This window comes from Scyliorhinus canicula, chromosome 30 (assembly GCF_902713615.1).
Source record: "Scyliorhinus canicula chromosome 30, sScyCan1.1, whole genome shotgun sequence".
NCBI lineage: Eukaryota > Metazoa > Chordata > Chondrichthyes > Carcharhiniformes > Scyliorhinidae > Scyliorhinus > Scyliorhinus canicula.
This window is the reverse complement of record NC_052175.1, coordinates 6,147,336-6,171,890: the sequence shown is the minus strand read 5'-3', so window position 1 is coordinate 6,171,890 and position 24,555 is coordinate 6,147,336.

The following is a 24,555-nucleotide window of genomic DNA, read 5'->3' as shown; positions in this document are numbered from 1 at the left end:
GGGACTAGTGATTTCGAAGCTATTGTAATCTCTGGATTGAGGATAGAATTTAGGGTTGGAAGACAGAATACCGATGCATTTTAATAAATTGGACTGGAATTCGCAAAGACTAAAATTGCGTCAGCAACAAGGTTGGTCAGATGGGAGAAGGCAAAATAAAATGGGTCGACGGAAGCGATCAATTGTCCGATTGTTTTCCAAAAAGAGTTGATAGTTCACTACAAATTTTGTGACTGCTTGTTTTTTCCCCTCCCAAAAATGAAGAAAAAACACAGAGGGAATTGCGCGTGTTATTGAATTTCTTGTAATTTCATTTTCACCAAATTATTTTTTTCTCCAAGCAAGGGGAGTCTGTTACGGATTGGATCAAGACAAATTCCAATTAGATGTCTCATTGACGTTAAGTATTCAATTATTGACATGGATATGTAAAGAGGCTGCAGGTGGCCTTTTGGCATATGATGTGGTGATGGAGTTGGAACCGAGAGTGTTCAAGGACAATAAACGTTTTTGTAAAAACGAGCTGATCTCTTGAATCTTTATTCAGCAGCAGCCAGAAGCTAACACATTACAAACCCCTGCTGACTCCGCCCTCTCTCTCAAATCCACTGGTGACTCTTTCCCAGACCCTCAAACTCCTGAAAACTCTGCCCGACCCCACTCAATACCCTGCTGACTCTGCTCGCTTCCCCTCAAACCCCTGCTGCTTCTGCCCCCTCCCCATCAATCCCCTGCTGAATCTGCCCCTCCCCCACAAACCCCTGCTGACTCTGTCCCCTTCCCCTCAACCGCCTGTTGACTCTGCCCTCCTCCCGCTCAATACCCTGTTGACTCTGGCGCTCTCCCCTTCAATCCCCTGCTGACCCTGTTCCCTCTTCCTTAATCCCCTCCTGACTGCTCGATCGCCCTCAGTCCTCGGCTCACTCCCCCACCCCATCAATCCACTGTTGACTGATTCCCACTCCCACCCTAAAGTTCCTAAAGTCCCATTTCTTGAGTGACTGAAATAGTCCTTCATCCCCCATAACAGGCCAAAACACTTTGAGCTGAAACACCTCAAATCCATTCTGGGTGTGTGATAATGAATAAAAAAGTCTCGGCGTCATTTATGACCCTATTTCTCTCCAGTGGCTCTTCTTGTCTGAGGATCCCTGGCTGAGAAATAAATCTCTTTGCATCGTCCAAACCTCAAAATAAAGAAAGATGGAAATGGATTAAAACAAAGCAATGCATAATGGAAACAGAAGCACAACACGATCCCAGGGCTGCTCTCTCCCCCGCTGATATTCACTTTCTCTTTTTCGTAGAAGACATATGATACGCACCACCACACAATGGAAACAGATTTCAAGGAAGGCTTTAATTTTTAAATTAAAATGTAAATGGACAGACTGAGATGTCCCCAAATGGTGGACAGCGACGGAAGCCTGGAGAACCACTCCCACAGATTGTGTCTTTCCGTCTTGTGTTTAATCCGTTACTTCCGCCTGGATTCCTGACTCATTGGAAACAACGGGGGAGAGTGTCAGTACTTACAGTGATCCTCGGGAGTGTGTCAGTATTTACAGTGATCCTTGGAGAGTGTGTCAGTAATTTCAATTATCCTTGGGGAGTGTGCCAGTATTTTCAATGCTCCTTGGGCAGTGTGTCAGTATTTACAGTGATCCCCGGGGGTGTGTCAGTATTTATAATGATCCTTGGGCAGCTGGTTAGTAATTTCAATTATCCTTGGGGAGCATGTCAGTATTTACAGTGCTCCTTGGGGAATGTGTCAGTGTTTTCAGTGCTCCTTGGGGAATGTGTCAGTATTTACAGTGCTTCTCCGTGAGTGTGTCAGTATTTACAGTGCTCCTTAGTGAATGTGTCAGTAATTACAGTGATCCTCCGTGAGTGTGTCAGTATTTACTGTGATCCTCCGTGAGTGTGTCAGTATTTACAGTGCGCACTAATGAGTGTGTCAGGATATACAGTGATCCTTTGGGAGTGTGACAGTATTTACAAACATCCTCGGGGAGAGTGTCCGTATTTACAATTCTCCTTGGCGAGTCGGTAAGTATTTACAATGCTCCTTGGGGAGTGTGCCTGTATTTATGGTGATCCTTGGGGAGTGTGTCCGTATTTACAGTGAACCATGGGGACTGTGTGAATATTTCCTGTTATCCTCGGGGAATGTGTCTTATTTACGATATTCATTTTGATGTATGTCTTTATTTTCTGTGATTCATGGGGAGTCTTTGGATATTGACAGTGATCCTTGGTAAGTGCGTCTCCCAGAGGCGAATTTTATTGGAATGGAGGCGAGAAGATCTGCCAAAAATATGGACATGCTGGAGGGATGTTGCAGAATTTCTAACATTTGAGAAAATTTGGGTTACCCTTTGTGGCTCAGATTTGGGTTTCTGGACGAAAGGGAAGCCGTTCTGGTCTCTATTTACAGAACTCTTGGTTGTCAGTCGGTAAGGGGAGGGTCGTGGGGTGGAGGGGAGAGGGACGAGGGAAGAGGCGAAAGGTTTCATGGAAATACAATAAAACAAATCTCAAAAAAGGACAATAGTATTTTGGTTATTTTTTTATTCAATGAGTGTTTGTATGTTGTTGTTTATGTCCCGATCTGAATGAATTAAAAAGAAACACAGCAAAGTAACCACACGTGTTTAAAAGTACGTCACAAATTGCACGACGGGTTTGAAGGTCATGAATTACTTATTAAAATTGAAAATTGAGAATGAGGGAGAAAATTAATCGTTCCCACATGGGTCTTGAGGGACTTTGCGCCATTATCACATTTCTGATTGTGGAATCTGACAGCGCACTCAATATGCCTGCTGTCAGTTTGTACATGTTCATGCAGAACCCGAGAGAGTGAGAGAGATTCACTATCAGATGCACGAAACGTAATATTGAAATTGCCACCATTTTTGGGTTCTACCTGTGCACGAGCTCCGTATAGTATTGCCAAAATTAGAAACAGGGAGAGAACGAGTAGAGTGAGGGGAGTGAGTTAACAGAAAGCAGCTGTGGTTATAAACTGACCGTTTCAATTTAATCTAAATTGTTTCATTATAAATACTAATCCCAGGAATTGACATCAGAGGATTTCAGTGAAAAGTCCCATTGAAGCTCCCTGTCTAATAAAACGATGTTGTTGCTGATAACGCTGTATTTATTCAGTAATTATCTTTCCAACCTTACAATGAGAAAAATCTAATTTAATGCAAATTTACAGAGACTGCTGACTGAGGAAGTATGTCCGTGAGTAACAGAGAATAACATTTTCCTCATCAAAGACTCTCAAGACAGGTACATCCTGGATTTTGAAGTTCGTCTTCATCATTCTCTAGAAAGATGTCCTGGGGAGACAGACGTCCAAAACTAATCAGAAAATCAGGAAGAAATAGATATTAATAGGAAGACTAAAGTAACGAAAGGGCATTGCTGGATCTGTTGCTGACGCCTGAATTAACATAACCATAGACATGAGAAATATCTCCGGCTCTTATGTGATGACATATCTAAAGAAAACACTCCGAGTGACAGCATGAATAGAGTCACGACATAAATCCTGGGATAGGTCTGCACACAGGTCAATGAGGAGATCTCAACCAAACTGCATCTGAACATTTATCAAAACTATTTTAATTTACGATTCGATCCTATTAAACAGAAATGTTGTCCCTGTGGGATGACAGTTTCTAAGTAGCATTGCAACATTGAGGCACACTACATAGTGCGTTTGATAATATTTGTGGAACTTCCAAGATTTAATATACCTTGCTGTCCGTTTTGTGTGAATGTACCTGTGAAATACCTACACATTTTGAAATTCTCCTGATCCCGTCATCTCATCATTTATGAAGAACACGGATCTGCCCTTTTTAACACCAAAGTGCTTCAATGTACATTCCACTTCACTGGAAAGCATTCACCACTTTTATATATTCACAAAATATGAATTTCGCTGTGCAATTTTATGTTTGCAGCTGCGGTTCTTACAATTCTGTCCAATGTTTTGTCATTGGCAATCAAGGATGTGCAACATTCTACCAAATTGTCTTAACAATGTTTGAATATATACATGAGTGCGTGTGTGTATGTGATTATGTGGGCATGTGTGAATGTTTGCATGTCTATTGGTGGTTGCCCGAGAATGAGAGAGAGAGAACAGATAATGTAAGACCCATCAAAGACTGCCAGGACAGACACAGCACGGGGTTAGACATTGACTAAATCTCCCTCTGAAATTTCCACAACACATACTGCCAGGAAATCTGCAGCAACTAGTGACACTGATGCCGTTTTTCCGAAAAAAGGTTTCTATTTTTTTTTAAATCGGAAAATGTCAGCAAAACACAGCTGCCCCCATGACGATCACTCAAATATCCAATCATGAAACGGTGCAGATTTCCATCCCCCTTTCCCGGATATTCTCCAATATATAAACCTACAGATAATTAGGAATAATGACGCACGATAACTCGGAGCAGGAGTAGACCATTGAGCCCAGCGAGCTCGCTCCACCTTTCAATATGATCATGGCGAATCTTCGACTTCAACACCGTTTTCCTGTCCATCCCCGTGTCCCTTGGTGATACTCAATCTCAGTCTTAAATATGCTCAATGACTGAGACTCCCCAGTCCTCTGGGGGATAGAATTCGAAAGATTCACTACCATCTGTGAAGAAATTCCTCCTCGTCTCAGTCATACATGAAGTGCCCCTTATTCAGAGGCAGTGTCACCTGGTTCTAGACTGCCCCACCCAAGATAATCATTCTGCCTGCATCTAGGCAGCCCAGGATTTTAATAATTTTGTTAATATGAGTAAGATCACATAAAATCATTTAAGCCTTCCCCATAGGACAGTCCCTGCATCCCAGGAATTAATTGAGAAATCATTCACTGAACTGCATCTTTGCCAATTAATCCTTTACTTAAGCAATAGCAGAATCACAGAATTGTTACGGTGTAGAAGAAGACCATTTGATCCATCGCCTCTGCACCTGCTTTCGCAACGGGCATCTTGCTTGGTGCCATTCCCCTCCCTCTGTCCCGTACCTCTGGGCATTGTTGCTATTCAAAGGATCATCTGAGATGTTCTGGATGTCCGCAGGGGACACCTGCACTGCCTTCCTACTCTTGCTCTTTCTTTTGGTCACCCATTTTCTATCTCCCTCATTAATTTTCACCTGCGGTGTGACCAACTCGCTAAACGTGCTATCCACGACCTCCTCAGCATCGCGGATGCTCCAAAGTGAGTCCATCCGTAGCTCCAGAGCCGTCAAGCGGTCTAACAGGAGTTGCAGCTGAACACATTTCTTGCACGTGAAAGAGCCAGGGACAGTGGACGTGTCCCTGAGCTCCCACATCGCACACGAGGAGCATGATACGGGTCTGGGATCTCCTGCCATGCCTTAAACGTTTGGTAAACTTATACAACAACAATTTCAAAATAAAAATAAATAAATGAGACAATGAAAAGAAAAACTATTCCCAGGGTTAAAAAGAACCTCCGAAAAAACACTTTCTCTCACTCTGCACCGAATTACCTCACTGCACCAAATTACCAAGTTACAACTCCCACTCCGGATGTGCTTCACGCTGGCTGTTTCTCTTTGACCTGCGCAAGATTCTTAGATGATATTCCCTCAAACCCTTCGGTTAGACGAGGTGGAAGGGTGGGGGACACTGCAAGTGTAGTGTCTCGGGGTTAGCATCCGCCAGACTTGTTACAGGCACTCACCTTCGCGACAGGCCCCTGCTCCCGCTGAAAATCCGGAGGCCGCTCCCGCTGTAAGATAAGCAAATTTAAAGGCACTCATTCACTTTCACGACAGGCTCTGCTCCCACTTCCCAACGACAGTGGTTGCTCTTTTTTGGGTTAGAGGAGGAGGTGGGGGGGGGGGACACTGAGGACATGTTTCGGGTTTAACTGTCACTTGACAACAGCCCTTCCACAAACCAGCTTCAAATTAGGCTGACCGCACTGCACGTATGCAAATGTCCCCGGAACAGCCAATCAGTAGCTCTGCTCTGCTGCCCTCCCAATTGGGTCCACCCAATTAGGTCCACCCAATTGTGCCTATGGAGCTCACCTAGGGAAAGAGTGAGAGCGAATATGAACATGGAACTACTTATGAGTCTCAAAAGTTTACTCTTCATTTAATGAATTTATAAAGTGGACGAAGGGGATATTTCACAGCATTATTCAATTGCTCGCGAAACTTTGGCTGGGTTACAGCATAAATACACGTGTTTGTGCAGCAACTCAGGAGCTGGAGCATGAAGCCTATTTCTCTCACAAATTGAGGCAGATACACAGAATTGTAGCCCAAAAAATGCATTCTGAGCCATATAAAGTAAATCATCAGTATTGTCCATAAGAGAATAAAATTCCCTGAGATAAAGAAGAGTAAAATGATAGATTTCCTTCTGCTCTCCAACTGTGGGTCTTTGGGAGAAGCTGCATTTCTATTCGCCTGGAGTCTCCTGCGGGCGGCGCTGCTGATTAAAATATGTCTGACGGTGAGAACATTCAGTAGCAGAATCAGAACAAAAGGAATACCCGGTGTTAGAATATAGTGAATGAACTCAACTGTTGCCCAAGCCTTAGAATACCGTACGCTAAACGTCACAAGACAAAACCAGGGGGAGTTCATCAGCAAATATCGACCTGTCAACAAAAAATACCAGAGCGTGTTCTTCAAACAGCTCAAAACTGAGACTGTTACAAGAATCACACCAGCTCTTTTCTCGGTGCAGTGTTTAGTTTTCATCTTCTGGCAACAAATTGCTACAAATCGGTCAAAGGTGAAAGTGACAGTGAACCAGACAGAACAGTCAGTGGCTGCATAAAGCAAGACGGCGTGGATATTACATACATGGATGGGCATCATAAAAAGAAAGTTTTCGAAGTAAACAATTGGAATCTGCCTCAATATCAAGTCGAAGATAATGACGAGTAAGTCTGCTGCTGCCATGGTTGCCAGGTAGATAGTGATACATTTGGAGAGACCGCATTTTCCCTGAGCGAGGATCACAATCGTTGCTATATTAGCTGTAAGGCAGAAAACTCCGCTGTGAATTATTGCATTTAAATTACAACAAAATAAACATTTTTTGTCAATACCTTTTGAGATTTATACACACATGTTAATGTAAGCCTCCTTGTGACAATAAAAGGTCAATGGCACTATTCCTGGAGACAAAGATGACTTAAAGATCAAAGCCAAAGACTCAGCAATCTCCTCCCTGCCTTCCCAGATAATGTTGCGTTATGTATCTGAATGGATGTACCTGAAGGACAGTGTTGGGGCAAAAAGTAAACAATATTCAATTCCAAAACTTGGAATGTGGAATTGATTGAACAATTGCTTGTCACAATAGTCTGCTCCATCCAATTGCCTAATAATTTTCGGGAACTACATTACTGAATCTGGGTGAAGCTCTTCGTAGAAGACGGGGTAGGTGACTGGGGATCTCCGGATGTCGAAAAGGTGAGTGAGGCGCTCCCACATTCACAATAAAGGCCATAGCACGATGATCGGCTCAGCTTTTGCCAACGTGAGACCCGATCACCTGCCTCAAAATTAATAGCGGATGGGAAGCAAACATTAGATTGTAAAAGTGTACAATTATGTCCTTAAACTCTGGCGACGGTGGGCAGTGTGCCCGAGGACATGGCAGTCCCATGTATGTACCTGACAGGCAGGGAGGAAGTGGTCGAGCGAGGGAACCGTGGTTTACTAAGGCAGTTGAAACACTTGTCAAGAGGAAGAAGGAGGCTTATGTAAAGATGAGACGTGAGGTTCAGTTAGGGCGCTCGGGAGTTACAAGTTAGCTAGGAAGGACCTAAAGAGAGAGCTAAGAACAGCCAGGAGGGGACATGAGAAGTCTTTGGCAGGTAGGATCAAGGATAACCCAAAAGCTTTCTATAGATATGCCAGGAATAAATGAATGACAAGGGTATGAGTAGCGCCAATCAAGGACAGCAGTGGGAAGTTGTGCGTGGAGTCCGAGGAGATAGGAGAGGTGCTAAATGAATATTTTTCGTCAGTATTCACACAGGAAAAAGACAATTTTGTCCTAGTCTAGTAGCCTGTATCTCAGTATTCTCCTGGACAAAATTGTCTTTTCCTGTGCTAGAGGTACATAAGTAGGAGGTGTTAGCGATTCTGGAAAGAGTGAAACTAGATAAGTACCCTGGGCCGGATGGGAGTTATCCTAGGATTATCTGGGAAGCCAGGGAGGAGATTGCTGAGCCTTTGGCTTTGATCTATAAGTCATCTTTGTCTACAGGAATAGTGCCAGAAGTCTGGAGGATAGCAAATGTTGTCCCCTTGTTCAAAAAGGGGAGTGGAGACAACTCCGGTAATTATAGACCAGTGAGCCTTACTTCTGTTGTGGGTAAAGTCTTGGAAAGGTTTAGAAGAAATAGGATATATAATCATCTGGAAATAAATAATTTGATTAGAGATAGTCAACACGGTTTTTTGAAGGGTAGGTCGTGCCTCACAAAGTTTATTGAGTTGTTTGAGAAGGTGACTAAACAGGTGGATGACGGTAAAGCAGTTGATGTGGTGTACATGAATTTCAGTAAAGAGTTTGATAAGGTTCCCCACGGTAGGCTATTGCAGAAAATACGGAGGCATGGGATTCAGGATGATTTAGCAGTTTAGATCAGAAATTGGCTAGCTGGAAAAATACAACGGGTGGTGGTTGATGGGAGATGTTCAGACTGGAGTCCAGTTGCGAGTGGTGTACCACAAGGATCTGTTTTGGGGTCACTGCTGTTTGTCATTTTTATAAATGACCTGAGGGAGGGCGTAGAAGGAAGGCTGAGCAAATTTGCAGATGGCACTAAAGTCGGCGGAGTTGTGGACAATGCAGAAGGGTGTTACAAGTTACAGAGGGACATAGATAAGCTGCAGAGCCGGGCTGAGAGGTGGCAAATGGAGATTAATGCAGAAAAGTGCGAGGTGATTCATTTTGGAAGGAATAAGAGGAAGACAGAGTACTGGGCTAATGGTAAGGTTCTTGGTAGAGTGGATGAGCAGAGAGATCTCGGTGTCCATGTACATAGATCCCTAAAAGTTTCCACCCAGGCTGAGAGGGTTGTTAAGACGACGTACGGTGTGTTAGCTTTTATTAGTAGTGGGCGATTGAGTTTCGGAGCCATGAGGTCATGTTGCAGCTGCTCAAAACTCTGCTGCCGCCGAATTTGGAGTATTGCATGCAATTCTGGTCACCGCATTATAGGAAGGATGTGGAAGCATTGGAAAGGATGCAGAGGAGATTTACCAGAATGTCGCCTGGTATGGAGAGAAGATCTTATGAGGGAAGGCTGAGGGACTTGAGGCTATTTTCGTTAGAGAGAAGAAGGTTAAGAGGTGACTTAATTGAGGCATACAAGATGATCAGAGGATTAGATAGGATGGACAGTGAGAGCCTTTTTCCTCGGATGGTGATAGCTGGCACGAGGGGACATAGCTTTAAATTGAGGGGAGATGGATATAGGGCAGATGTCAGAGGTAGGTTCTTTACTCAGAAAGTAGTAAGGGCGTGGAATGCCCTGCCTGCAACAGTAGTGGACTCGCTAACACTAAGGACATTCAAATGGTCATTGGATAAACATATGGATGATAAGGGAATAGTGTAGATGGGCTTTAGAGTGGTCCCTAGGTCAAATGAACAAATACAATTACTGCACAGGAACAGACCCTTCGGCCCGCCCAGCCTGTGCTGATCCAGATCCTTTATCTAAACCTGTTGCCTATTTTCCAAGGATCTACTTTTCTCTGTTCCCCGGGCGTACATATATCTGTCGAGATACATCTTAAATTATGCTATCGGTCCCGCCTCTACCACCTCCGCAGGCAAAGCTTTCCAGGAACCCATCACCCTCTGCGTAAAAAACTTTCCACGCACATCTCCCTTAAACTTACCCCCTCTCACCTTGAAATCATGACCCCCTGTAATTGACAACCCCACACTTGGAAAAAGCTTGTTGCTATCCACCCTGTCCATACCTCTCATAATTTTGTAGACCTCAATCACGTCGGCGCAACATCGAGGGCCGAAGGGCCTGGACTGCGCTGAAATGTTCTATGTTCTATGCCCCAGGTGCAGCGACTGAAATCTGAGTCTAGACAGAAGGGTGATGTGAAGAACATATAGCGAGAAGAGGATCTCAGTCAACCCTTGTATTCTAACCCTCCTGTGGGATAAGTAACTTGCTGCCCATTAACTCATATTTCCCTTTCCACAGATTCTCAGGCCTCGGATCGAGATCCAGATTTTTCTGGTCATTTTGGTTCTGATGTTCAGAATCAGCTGCTCTTTCTCACTGCAAGCAGTGATAGGGAATCACCACATTGAACCATTAATAAAGCAAATATTTGCAATCATCGATATGGTAACTATAAACAAGGCAATATAAGTACGCTGTACACCAGCAGAACTTTGGTGGATTGTGGATTGAGATAGGACACCTGTCAAGTCACTACGCACTCTCTCACTATGGCATTTCTGCCAATTCTTCTTTCTTATGACAAGGTGCCACAAAAAGTTTGATGTATAAGATAAAGATGCATGACGTCATGGGTAAAGTAGTAATATGGAGAGAGGATGCAAAGTAAAAATGGGAAAATGTGTCATTTGAAACATGGAAGATTAAGATTAAAAGAACCTTGAACAATCAACAGCAAAACAAAGTTACTTTACGATAATGTCAAATAAACCTAATAACTGTGGTAAGGGAATATAAACCCTAGCAGAGCCAGCTGACATAGCTGCCCTCGGCCATGCGAAGGATAGAACAGAGAAAACGAGCAGAACAGCGAATCCACTAAGAGAAAAACGAATGTTACAGAAGAAAGATTGTCAAGGTAGACCTGAAGGTCTTTTCAACCAACCAGAAGAATCCAGAAGCAAGATCTTTTTACCTTTTTGTAAAGACAGTGATTTTATCTGTTAAATGAAAAAATAATCAGTCTATTTTACTTACTTAGCAATGCGGGACCCAGGATCGATGCTACTAAGTGGTAAGCAGATGAAATATTCTATGGACATGGGTTATACCGGGGGATAACTTGAAAATATAGATTGATCCGAATAGAACCCACTTAAGTTTGCTTAGGAGTGAGGGAGTGAGAATCGCTGTTCTCCATTTAGAATGTCTCATTGACCCTGTTTGGTATAGGGGGAATTCTAAGAATAGTGGGGAGTTTTTTTACTTCAAGGATTGGTTCATTAATAGAAAGCAATGAGTGGGGATTAATGGGTGATTCTCTGGTTGGTAATCAGTAGCGTGTGGTGTCCCTCAGGGATCTGTGTTGGGCCCACAATTGTTCACAATTTTTATGGATGATTTGGAGTTGGGCACTAAGTGCAATGTGTCCAAGTTTCAAGACGACAGTAAGATGATTGGTAAAGCAAAAAGTGCAGAGGATACCGGAAGTCTGCAGAGGGATTTGGATAGGTTTAATGAATGGGCTGGGGTCTGGCAGATGGAATACAATGTTGACAAATGTTAGGTTATCCATTTCGGTACGAATAAAAACAAAAGGGATTATTATCTAAATGATAAAATATTAAAACATGCTGCTGTGCAGAGAGATCGGGGTGGGCGTGTGCATGTGTTGCAAAAAGCTGGTTTACAGATGCAACAGGCGATTAAGACGGCGAATGAAATTTTGTCCTTCATTGCTAGAGGGATGGAGTTTAAGACTAGGGAAATTATGCTGCATCGATATAAGGTGTTAGTGAGACCGCACCTGGAGTATTGTGTTCAGTTTTGGCCTCCTTTCCTAAGAAAGGACGTATTGGCACTGGAGAATGAGCAGAGGTGATTCACTAAGTTAGAGTTGAGGTAGGTGGATTACGAGGAGAGGTTGAGGAGACGGGAACTGTGCTCATCAGAATTTAGAAGGATGAGGGGGGATCTTATAGAAACATATGAAATTATGAAGTGAATAGATAGGGAAGATGCGGAGAGGTCGTTTTCACTTGCGGGTGAAAGCAGAACCAGGGTGCATAGCCTCAAAATAAGGGGAAGTAGATTTAGGACTGAGGTTAGAAGGAACTTCTTCACCTAAATGGTTGTGAATCTATGTAATTCCCTGCCCTGTGAAGCAGTTGAGGCTTCTTCATTAAATGTTTTCAAGATAAAGACAGATAATATTTTGAAGACTAAAGGAATAAAGGGTTATGGTGTTCGGGCCGGAAAGTGGAGTTGAGTCCGCAAAAGATCAGCCATGATCTAATTGAATGGCGGAGCAGGCTCGAGGGGCCAGGTGGCCTATTTCTGCTCCTAGTTCTAATGTTCTTATGTTACCATTGCAGCACTGAACTTTTAGGAATGAGTTAATTTTGATGTTCAAAATGATGAAGATTTTGGCTAAAGCACGGCCGTTAAACTGCTTCCAGTGCATCAAGATGGGTATTATGGTGACACCGATTTATTTTCATTGACAAAGTAGCGGTCGGAATGAGCAGCATTTCGTGCAAAGTAAGTTACTGTGATCTGGAATAACATCCGCTACACATATTGGGCAATGATTCAGACATATCTTTGAAAATGGAATTCAGCAATCATTTGAGGAGGAGAATTAACACAAAAGCCTGATCAGCGAGCAGGGAGTTTAACTAATGAAGCAGCTTTTTCGGAGAGACGGTACAGATTCAACACTTTGTGAAATAGAGAGAAAGAGACGTTGAGAGAGTTCCAGGGGCAAAGAGAAGGAGAGCGATAGAGAGAACAGCACTGATGATGGAGGTCCGCCCCTTTACCTGACATTTACTCAGACAAATGGCTACATTGGAGGATGGGAAAGAGTGGGAAACTCTTCAGGCGCAGGCTCTGGACTGCACACAAGGCGGAGGCAAAGCGAAGTTCCAACAGAATATAGAACAGAACTGCACAGCACAGTACAGGCCCTTCGGTCCACGATGTAGTACCTACATCTAAGATCAACCTAACCTACACCCCTTCAATTTACTTCTGTCCACGTGCCTGTCCAGGGGTCGCTGAAATGTCACAATGACTCTGACTCCGCCACCTCTGCAGGGAGTGCATTCAACACACCCACCACTCTCTGTAAAGAATCTATTTCTGACATATCCCCTATACCTTCCTCCAATCCCCTCAAAATTGTGTCCCCTCATGGCAGCCATTTTCACCCTGGGGAAAAGTCTCTGGCACACCATTCTATCCATATCTCCCATCACCTTCTAAACCTCTATCAAGTCTCATTTCTTCCTTTGCTCCAGTGTAAAAAGCCCAAGTTCCCTCAACATTTCTTCATAATACATGCCCTCCAGTCCAGGCAGGATCCTGGTAAATATCCTCTGAATCCTCTCCAAAGGATCCACATCCTTCCTATACTGAGGCGACTAAGACATAATATTCCAAGTGTGGTCTAACCAGTTTTATAAAGCTGCAGCAAAACTTTGCGGCTCTTAAACTCAATGCACATGTTACTGAATGCCAGCACACCATACACCTTCTTATCAACCCTATCAACCTGGGTGGCAACTTTGAGGGATCTATGCACGTGGACCCCAGGATCCCTCTGTTCCTCCACAGTTCCAGGAATCCTGCCTTTCATCCTGTATTCAGAATACAGATTCGACCTTCCAAAATTAATCACTTCACATTTTTCGAGGTTGAAAGTCAGTTGCCACTTCTCAGCCCAGTTCTGCATTCTGTCAATGTCCTGTTGTAACCTGCAACATTATCCATAACCACCAACCTTCGTGACATCGGCAGACTGACTAACCCACCCTTCCACTTCGTCATCCAAGTCATTTATGAAAACCACCAAGAGCAGAGATCCTGCGACCTCCAGGTGGAATACTTTCCATCCACTACCACTCGCTGTCTTCTTTCGGTCAGCAAATGCTGTATTCGGACGGAAGTTCGGGTTTCCCATGTCCCCTAACTTTCTGAATGAGCCCACCATGAGGAATCTTACCAAATGCCTTATTCAAATCCATATACACCAAATCCACTGCCCGACTCTCAGCAACAATTTGAGGAGGTTCAGATATAATGGAAGGAATTGATGTGTGAATTTGGAAATAGCAGCACTCGGGGGATCGGTGATTGGCTTGCATTGTGCATTGTCAGGTCTGCCCATCTGTTTACCATCACTGTCAAGGGGCAGAGGTCATACTTGTTCTATTGTGGCACAGAACATTTCACTGAGCTTGGAGTTCACACCTTATATGTGCCAGGGATGGCTAAATCCATGAGGCCTCACTCAGATTACATTGAAATTGAGCGCCTGGTGGCGGCATGCTTAGCTTCCATTGGACGATGGAAGAAGCCACCCAACATCTCAATGCTACTTTGGAGTCTCAGCGCTACTTTGAGGAGGAGAAATCTTGCAGGGGAGGAATTTTTCAGCAATTTGGAAAATGGATAGGAGGATTGGATTGATTGGATGTGCGAAGCAATATCTCAGCTCCATGGACCGGTTCGATTCCGATATCGAGTGACTGTCTGTGTAGAGTTTACACGTTCTACCCGTATCTGTGCAGGCTTCCTCCTGAACTGCACCTTCGGAATGGGCTACAGGAAAAGGGCGGGGAACACGACCGAGGAAGGGTGGTCTTTCGAAAGGCCGATGCAGACCCTGTATGAATTCTCTGATTCTAAGACGCAACATGCTGACATTGTCATCCCGTGAGCAAATATAGACTAGTGAGCACAGGGCAGCTTCGCCAACAGTCAAATTAAGACAGAAACAGCACAATTTTGAATAGGGTTTAGCTGAAAGGGCTTTGTTACTGTGAGTTTGCTCAGAGGTGCAAAGGGATAACAGAGTCTGGATTTGACAAAGGCACAGAGAAGGCTTTGTGCAGAGAATTGAACCAAGCTGTGAATAATACTAACCAGCTTCCAATAGGCAGAGTTAGTTATGGAGAGGTCCTGCATTAGATATTAGAGTCATTTGTAGCCATAGTGGAGACTCAGTCAGTGGATCAGGAAGACAATCTCTGAATGAGGCTGTAAACAATGGGTTTAGTCTGCACGCTCTTTAAACTGTGATGTCGGCAACACAATGAACAGTTTGGAGGATAAATATCTAGAGACAGAACACCAACAGGGAAACCATTATCAACGACGGAATAATCAATTTGCCGAAAATTAGTACTGATAACAACATTCTGTGCAGTTAGCAACAGAACACAAAGCCTCCTGAGCAAAGCAACACCAGAAAGGAGAACACTGCATTGCAAGCACAGTGTTACAGTGAAGTATAGTTTATAAAATTGTTAGAGTAGAGAGACTTACCAGGAACACCAACAATGGCGAGGATTGGATAATAAATATATTGAATGACCTCAAGTGTCAACTTGACCCGGTTATCAAATGACATTCTGTCATAACCTGTGGAAAGATAATGAAGATCGCCGGTGAAACTCCTCTGGGCTGCTGTGACATTCCAACCTGCTGTTCTCATATTGTGACCCAATGTCAAAATATTCCAATCGAATGTACTTAGATTCCCAATTCCCTCTGATTGCCGCAGTTCTTTCTCCCTCTAACACAATGGGATAACAAATTGAAATGATTCCCTTATAAATAGAAGAAAAAAATCCTCCAGTGACAGAATTAGAGTTAATGACGCTGCCATTAATTTCACTCACTGAACAAACACAATTAATTTATCACTTTTCATTCAACACTTACTGTACACCAGCAATCTGGAACATTCGCGCCGTCCAGATGGGATGTGTGACATCTTCTTTGTCGAGGAAAGGAGGAATTAGCTGAGACACTGTGAAAGTTCATTCATTGCTTCATGGAAATGGGAGTGTTCCACTGAATTGAAGGCAATTGATCAACTCTGTTTCTGAAAAAAAATGAGGATAACGATACATTCTGTAAAGAACAAAAAGAACAATGCACAGTACAGCACAGGAACACACCCTTCGGCCCTCCAAGCCTGCGCCCATCAGATGTGCTGTCTCGACTAACCGCCTGTATCATTATATACCCCGTCTGTTCATGTGTCCAAAAAGATAAGTCTTAAAGGTCGCTAACGTATCTGCGTCAACCACCTCACTTGGCAGTGCATTCCAGGCCACCACCATCATCTTAAAAAAACTTCGTCCGCAGATCTCCACTGAAGATGTCACACCTCACCTTGAACTTTTCCCGCCTTTTATTTGTCATTTCCGCCCTGGGAAAAAAGCCTCCAAGTGTTCACCCTATGATGTCATCCCTCAACATTTTATAAAGATTTTATAAAGTTAATATAGAGGTCGCATCTCGGCCTCTGTCTCTCGAAGCAGAACAATCCCACTTTATTAATATATCCTCATTGCTAATACCCTTCATACCAGGCAACATTCTGGTAATTCTTTGTTGTACTCTGGCCAAAGCCTCCCCGAAGGGTGAGGGGGGATCTTATAGAAACATATAAAATTATGAAGGGAATAGTTAGGATAGATGTGGACAGGTTGTTTCCACTGGCATGTGAAAGCAAAACTAGGGGCCAACCCTCAAAATAAGGGGGAGTAGATTTAGGACTTAGTTTAGGAGGAACTTCTTCACCCAAAGGGCTGTGAATCTATGGAATGCCTTGCCCAGTGAAGCAGTTGAGGCTTCTTCGTAAATGTTTTTAAGGTAAAGATAGATAGTTTTTTGAAGAATAAAGGGATTTAGGGTTATGGTGTTCGGGCCGGAAAGTGGAGCTGAGTCCACAAAAGATCAGCCATGATCTCATTGAATGGCGGAGCAGGCTCGAGGGGCCAGATGGTCTACTCCTGCTCCTAGTTGTTATGTTCTTATGTCCTTCTGGTAGTGTGATGACCTGAATTGGACACAGTATTGCAAATGTGGCCCAACCAACGTTAAAAATAACTGTAACATGATTTGTGAAACTCCGACCTATGAAGGCTAGCATGCCATATGTTTTTTTCACCGTCATTTCCACCAGTGCAGACTCTTATAATGATCTGTGGGCAACCACACCCAGATCTCTCTGTGTGTCTTTGCTCCATACCATCCGGTATAATTTCCCTGGCAAAGAAGTTACTGAATTCAATAATATAGAAGAAAAATATCTTCTGCTTGTAAACATTAAGAATGATTTTGCTCAGATACTGAAACATTCATTGATTGAAAACGAGCTTCTCTAACCTTAGGGCTGCCGTGACCATTTCAAAAGTCCACATGGATGTTGGCCCAAACAGATAAGGGCGGCAGTTATCACACCCTGAAGATATTCGGAATCCAGAAAAGTGTTTGTAACAAACCCAGAATCTCACTGAACTGTCTTCCTCTTCATTGTCTTATTTGGCCTTTTTTATTTTGATCTGTGGATGATGAATGGACATCTCACTTTAAGGAAAATAGCATGTAAGGTGCCTTGCACCTTTAATTCAAACAGCAGAATGCGGAAGCTGTGTTTGTTTAACCTGGTGATTGCAGACTGCCCGGTGTCAGTGGGGAATCGGTTTGATTGATTGGCTGGTCAATGAATTGGTTCAAAGGTCTGTCCTCTCACCGATAAAGGTGGCGATTGGATCTCATCCCACTGGAATCTTTTCAGATATCCAGATGTTGAGTTTTCTTTCAGGTGTGATTTTGGCATTCCCAGGAAATGACCTGTTATCGTAGAGTCACAGGATCCCCACTGTGCAGAAGGAGGCCATCAGGCCCATCGAGTCTGAACCTATCCTTGCAAATATCACCATAGCTATATCCAACAACCCCACCCTAAACTTGGATAGTAGATGCGCAAAAAATGGTTGTTTCATGTTTCTGGTTATAGATGTTTTAATAAGATTAGAGAGAGTGGTAAAAGAAGTGGGGGTTGCATTGTTAATTAGAGACAGTATAACAGCTGCAGAAATGCAGTTCGAGGAGGATCTGCCTACTGAGGTAGTACGGGTTGAAGTCAGAAATATTAAAGGAGCAGAAAAGTTTGGACTTTTCTAATAGCAGCAGAGATGTGGAGGAACAGATTGGGAAACAGATTTTGGAAAGGTGCCGATGTCACAGGGTAGTAGTCATGGGTGACTTCAACTTCCCAAATATTGAGTGGAAACTCTTTAGATCAAACAGTTTGGATGGGGTGGTATTTGTGCAGTGTTATAGGCAGCTTTTCTTTTTTTTAATATATTTTTGTTCTACTCCTTTTTCACATTTTCTCCCAAATTTACTCCCACCAACAATAAACAATAACCAGGAACAAATATGTCAACCCCATATCAATAAAAACAATCCCATCCTCCCACCAAACCTCAAACATTATCCCGCATGTTTACATAAACAAATGTCAGAAAGGAATCAGGGTCACCCACAGTCATCCTTAATGCATACAGCCACCCTCCCTCCAACGCTCCCACCCATCTCCCCAACTCAGGTTCGATGTTATCCAGTTCTTGAAAGTGCATAATGAATAATGCGCATGAATTGTAGAGCCCCTCCGTCCTTCCCCTCTGTTCAAACTTAACCTTCTCAAGAGTCAAGAATTCCAGCAGGTCACCCCGCCACGCCAGGGAACAGGGTGAGAGGTTGCTCCCCATTCCATCAGGATCCGCCTTTGAACTGTCACTTGACAACAGCCCCTCCACAAACCACCTTCAAATTAGGCTGACCGCACTGCACGTATGCAAATTTCCCCAGAACAGCTGATCAGTAGCTCTGCTCTGCTGCCCTCTGCTGGATGCTTGCCTTCACTCAAACTCCTCGGGTCTTCTTCGCAGGTACACCTTCAAATTAGGCTGACCGCACTGCACGTATGCAAATTTCCCCAGAACAGCTGATCAGTTGCTCTGCTCTGCTGCCTTCTGCTGGATGCTTGCTTTCACTCAAACTCCTCGGGTCTTCTTCGCAGGTACACCTTCAAATTAGGCTGACAGCACTGCACGTATGCAAATTTCCCCAGAACAGCTGATCAGTAGCCCTGCTCTGCTGCCCTCTGCTGGATGCTTGTCTTCGCTCAAACTCCTCGGGTCTTCTTCGCAGGTACACCTTCAAATTAGGCTGACCGCACTGCACGTATGCAAATTTCCCCAGAACAGCTGATCAGTAGCTCTGCTCTGCTGCCCTCTGCTGGATGCTTGCCTTAACTCAAGCTCCTCGGGTCTTCTTCGCAGGTACACCTTCAAATTAGGCTGACCGCACTGCACATATGCAAATTTCCCCAGAACAGCTGATCAGTAGCTCTGCTCTGCTGCCCTCTGTCACCTTTATTCCTTCGCTCTAGGGGGAAAAGCCCCAGCTCCCTCAAATTATCGTCATAAGACATGCCCTCCAGTCCAGGCAGCACCCTGATAAATTCGCCAAAGCACCCACATCCTTCCGATAATGAGGCGACCAGAACTGGACAATATATTCCTATCTCCCAGAATCCTTTACAATATTTTGCTGTAGTTCCCATGGATTTCCCTATTCCCTTTCTTGAATCGGGGAACAACATTCGCATCTCTCCAATCATCCGGTACTACTCCAGTGGTGAGTGAGGACGCAAGGAGCATTACCAACGGCGCAGCAATCTCCTCCCTCACTTCCCGTAGTAACCTTGGGTATACCCCGTCAGCCCCAGGGGACTTATCTATTCTGAGGCTCTTCAAAAGTACCAGCACATCCTCCATCTTAATATCAACCTGTTCGAGTCTATTAACCTGGTTCACACCGTTCTCATGGACAACACGGTCCCTCTCTCCAGTGAATACTGAAGAAATGTATTCATTTAGGGCCTACCCCATTTCCTCAGACTCTACACACACGTTTCCTCCACTATCCCTGATCGGTCCTGCTCTCACTCTGATCATCCTCTTATTTCTCACACAAGTGTAGAACGCCTTGGGCTTTTCCCGAATGCTTCCAGACAGCGCTTTTTTCATGGCCCCTTCTAGCTCTCCTCAGTCCGTTTTTGAGTTCCTTCCTAGCTACCTTGTAACTCTCTAGAGCCGAGTCAGATCCTTGCTTCCTCAACTTTACGTAAGCTTCCATCATCTTGACTAGAAGCTCCACTTCTCTTGTCATCCAAGGCTCCTTCACCTGACCATTCCTTGCTCGTCTCAGTGGGCCAAAACAATTCAGCACTCCCAGCAAGTGCTCCTTAAACAATCCCCACATTACAGTTGTGCATTTCCCCAACAACAAGTGTTTCCACTTTATGCTCTTCAGTTCCTGTCCAATGGCAGTATAATTTGCCCTCCCCCAATTAAATACCTTCCCGTACTTTGTGTTCCTATCTCTCTCCATGACTATGCTTAAGGTCAAGGAGTTGTGGTCACTGTCAGCGAGATGCTCTCCCACCGAGACATCTGACACCTGGCTTGCTTCGTTGCCGAGCACCATGTTCAATATGACCTCACCCCTAATCGGCCTATCTACATATTGAGTCAGGAATCCATCCTGTACACACCTGACAAAATCTGCTCCATCCAAACCAATGCACTAAGGAGGTTCCAGTCAATATTAGGGAAGTTAATGTCACCCATGACAACATCTCTGTTAGTTCTATATGTTTCCAAGATCTGCCGCCCAATCTGTTCCTCTATCTCTCTGCTGCTATTAGGGGGTCTATAGAAAACTCCCAATAGAATGACTGCTAATTCCTTGTTTCTGACTTCCACCCATACTGACTCAGTAGACAAACCCTCCTCAACTACCGTCGTTTCTGCAACTGTGGTGCACTCCCGAATTAAGAGTGCCACTTCGCCTCCTCTTTTACCCCCTTCCCTATTCTTCTTAAAACATCTACATCCCGGAACATCTGACAACTATTTCTGCCCCCTGTGAAATCCATGTCTCCATAATGGCCACAGCATCGTAGTTCCAAGTACAGATCCATTCTCTAAGTTTATTTCCCTTATTCCTGACACTCCTTGCATTGATACAGGCACATTTTAACCCATTCCACTGAATGCAACTTTGCCCTATCAACTGTCTATTCTTCCTCACTTGCTGCATACTATTTCTGCTTGTTCAACAGCTACCCAATCCTCTGATCTATAGCTCTGGCTTCCATCCCCCTGCCAAACTAGGTTAAAGAACTCCCGGCGAGCTCTAGTAACCCTTTCAGCCAGAATATTGGTGCCCCTCCAGTTTAGGTGCAATCCATCCTTTATGTACAGGTGCCACTTTCCCCAAAAGATTTCCGAAGGATCTGCATATCTGAAGCCTTCCCTCCACGTGTTCAGCTGCACTCGCTCTCTGTTCCTTGCCTCACTTGCACGTCGCACCGGTAGCAATACTGATATCACTACTCTGCTTGTCCTTCTCTTTAGCTTCCAAACTAAATCCCGAAAATTACTTTTTAGATCATTATCTCTTTTCTTAGAGATGTCGTTGGCAACAGTGTGCACCACGACTTCTGGATGCTCCCCCTCCCCTTTAAGAATCCTGCAGACTCGATCCGAGACATCCTCGGCCCTAGCACCCAGGAGGCAACATACCTTCCGAGAGTCTCGCTCGCGACCACAGAATATCCTATCTATTACCCGAACCATTGAGTCTCCTAACATTTAATTCTTTGAGGAGGTGACCAAGCAAAAGGATGAAGGTAACGCAGCGGATGTAGTGTACATGGATTTTACTAAGGCATTTGATCAGGTTCCCCATGGTAGGCTTATGTAGAAAGTAAGGAGGCATGGGATAGTGGGAAATTTGGCCAGTTGGATAATGAACTGGCTAACCAATAGAAGTCAGAGAGTGGTAGTGGATGGCAAATATTAGCCCAGTTACCAGTGACGTACGGCAGAGATCAGTTATGGGACCTCTGCTGTTTGTGATTTTCATTAATCACTTGGATGAGGGAGTTGAAGGGTGGGTCAGTAAATTTGCAGATGATACAAAGATTGGTGGAGTTGTGTATAGTGAGGAGGGCTGTTGTCGCCTGCAACGAGACATAGATAGGATACAGTGCTGGGCTGAGAAGTAGCAGCTGGAGTTTAAGCCTGACAAGTGTGAGGTTGTCCATTTTGCAAGGACCGATATGAATGCGGAATACTTTAGAATACTCATGGACATGGATGACGGGAGAAATTTTGAGATTATCTCAGACGAAAAAGGAAGCATTCATAAGATCGGGGCAACTCAAAACTGAAGAAACTTTGGAGGAATATCGGGAAAGTAGGATGAATCTCAAACGCGCTATAAAGGAGGCAAAAAGGGGTAATGAAATATCTTTGGCTAACAGGGTTAAGGAAAATCCCAAAGCCTTTTATTCGTATGTAAGGAGCAAGAGAGTAACTAGAGAAAGGATTGGACTACTCAAAGACAAAAGAGGGAATTTATGCGTGGAGTCAGGGGAAATGGGTGAGATTCTTAATGAGTACTTTGCATCGGTATTCGCAAAGGATGTCACAAGACTGATGTTGAGGCTATGGCTGGATGTTTAAATACTCTAGGTCAAGTTGTCATACGGAAGGGGGAAGTTGCGGTTATTCTAAAAGACATTAAGGTGGACAAGTCCCCAGGACCGGATGGGATCTATCCCAGGTTACTGAGGGAAGCGAGGGTCGAAATAGCTGGGGCCTTAACAGATCCAATCCGTTGGAGCATCCTTGATCACGGGTGAGGTCCCGGAGGACTGGAGAATTGCTAATGTTGTCCCTTTGTTTAAGAAGGATAGCAGGGAAAATCAGAGAATTATAGACCTGTGAGCTTGACGTCAGTGGTAGGCAAACTGTTGGAGAAGATACTGAGGGACAGGATCTATTCACATATGGAAGAAAATAGACTGATCAGTGATAGGCAGCATGGTTGTGTATAGGGAAGGTCATGTCTTACAAACCTAATATAATTCTTTGAGGAAGTGACAAAGTTAATTGATGAGGGAAGGGCTGTAGATGTCATATACATGGACTTGAGAAAGGCGTTTGATAAGGTTTCCCATGTTAGGTTGATGGAAAATGTGAAGTCGTATAGGGCTCAGGGTGTACTAGCTAGATGGATCAAGAACTGACTGGGTAACAGGAGACAGAGAGTAGTGGTGGAAGGGAGTGTCTCAAATGGAGAAGGGTGACTAGTGGTGTTCCGTGGGGATCCGTGCTCGGACCACTGTTGTTTGTGATCTGTTTGTGGGGGTGTCAATTACAAGGGGTCACGATTTCAAGGTGAGAGGGGAAAAGTTTAAGGGAGATGTGCGTAGAAAGTTTTTTACGCAGAGGGTGGTGGGTGCCTGGAACGCTTTACCAGCGGAGGTGGTAGAGGCGGGCACGATAGCATCATTTAAGAGGCATCTAGACAGGTAAACGAACGGGCGGGAACAGAGGGATATAAACCTTGGAAAAAGGAGACATGTTTTAGATAAAGGATCTGGATCGGCGCAGGCTGGGAGGGCCGAACGGCCTGTTCCTGTGCTGTAATTTTCTTTGTTCTTTTTTATACAGAGTTAACGATAGGGTTCTTGGCAATGTGGATGAGCAGAGAGATCTTGGGGTCTATGTTCGTAGATCTTTGAAAGTTGCCACTCAAGTGGATAGAGCTGTGAAGAAGGTGTATGGTGTGCTAGCGTTTATAAGCAGAGGGATTGAATTTAAGAGCCGTGAGGTGATGATGCAGCTGTACAAAACCTTGGTAAGGCTACATTTGGAGTTCTGTTTGCAGTTCTGGTCACCTCATTTTAGGAGTTATGTGGAAGCTTTGGAAAAGGTGCAAAGGAGAGTTACCAGGATGTTCCCTGGAATGGAAAGTAGGTCGTACGAGGAAAGGTTGAGGTTGCTAGGCCTTTACTCATTAGAAAGGAAAAGGATGAGGGGCGACTTGGTAGAGGTTTATAAGATCATCAGGGCAATAGATAAAGTAGACAGACAGAGACTTTTCCCCCGGGGTGGAACAAACCATTACAAGGGGAGATAAAGTTAAGGTGAATGGTGGAAGATATAGGGGGGGATGACAGAGGTAGGTTCTTTATCCAGACAGTAGTGGGGGCATGGAATGCACTGCCTTTGGAAGTAGTTGAGTCAGAAACATTAGGGACCTTCAAGCGGGTATTGGATAGGTACATGGATTATGGTAGAATAATGGAGTGTAGAATAATTTGTTCTTAAGGGCATCGCCGTAGCATTGTGGATAGCACAACTGCTTCACAGCACCAGGGTTCGAGGTTCGTTTCCGGCTTGGGTCACTGTCAGTGCTGAGTCTTCACGTCCTCCCCGTGAGTGCGTCGGTTTCCTCCGGGTGCTGCAGTTTCCTCCCACAGTCCAAAGATGTGCATGTTAGGTGGATTGACCATGGTGAATTGTCCTTAGTGTCACTAATTGCCCATTGTGCTGGGTGGGTTATGGGGTCAGGGTAGAGCTGTTGACCTCGGATAGGGTGCTCTTTCCAGGAGCCGGTGAAGAGTCGATGGGCGGACTGGCCACCTTCTGCACTGTAAATTCTATGATAATCTATGATTAACCTAGGACAAATGTTGGGCACAACATCGTGGGCCAAAGGGTCTGTTCTGTGCTGTATTTTTCTATGTTCTATCACTATTGCTTTTACTATTCTCCCCCCTTCCCTTCTGATCCCAAGAGCCAGACTCTGTACCTGAAACGTGGCCGCCGGGGCCTACCCCCGGTAGGTTATCCCCACAACAGCA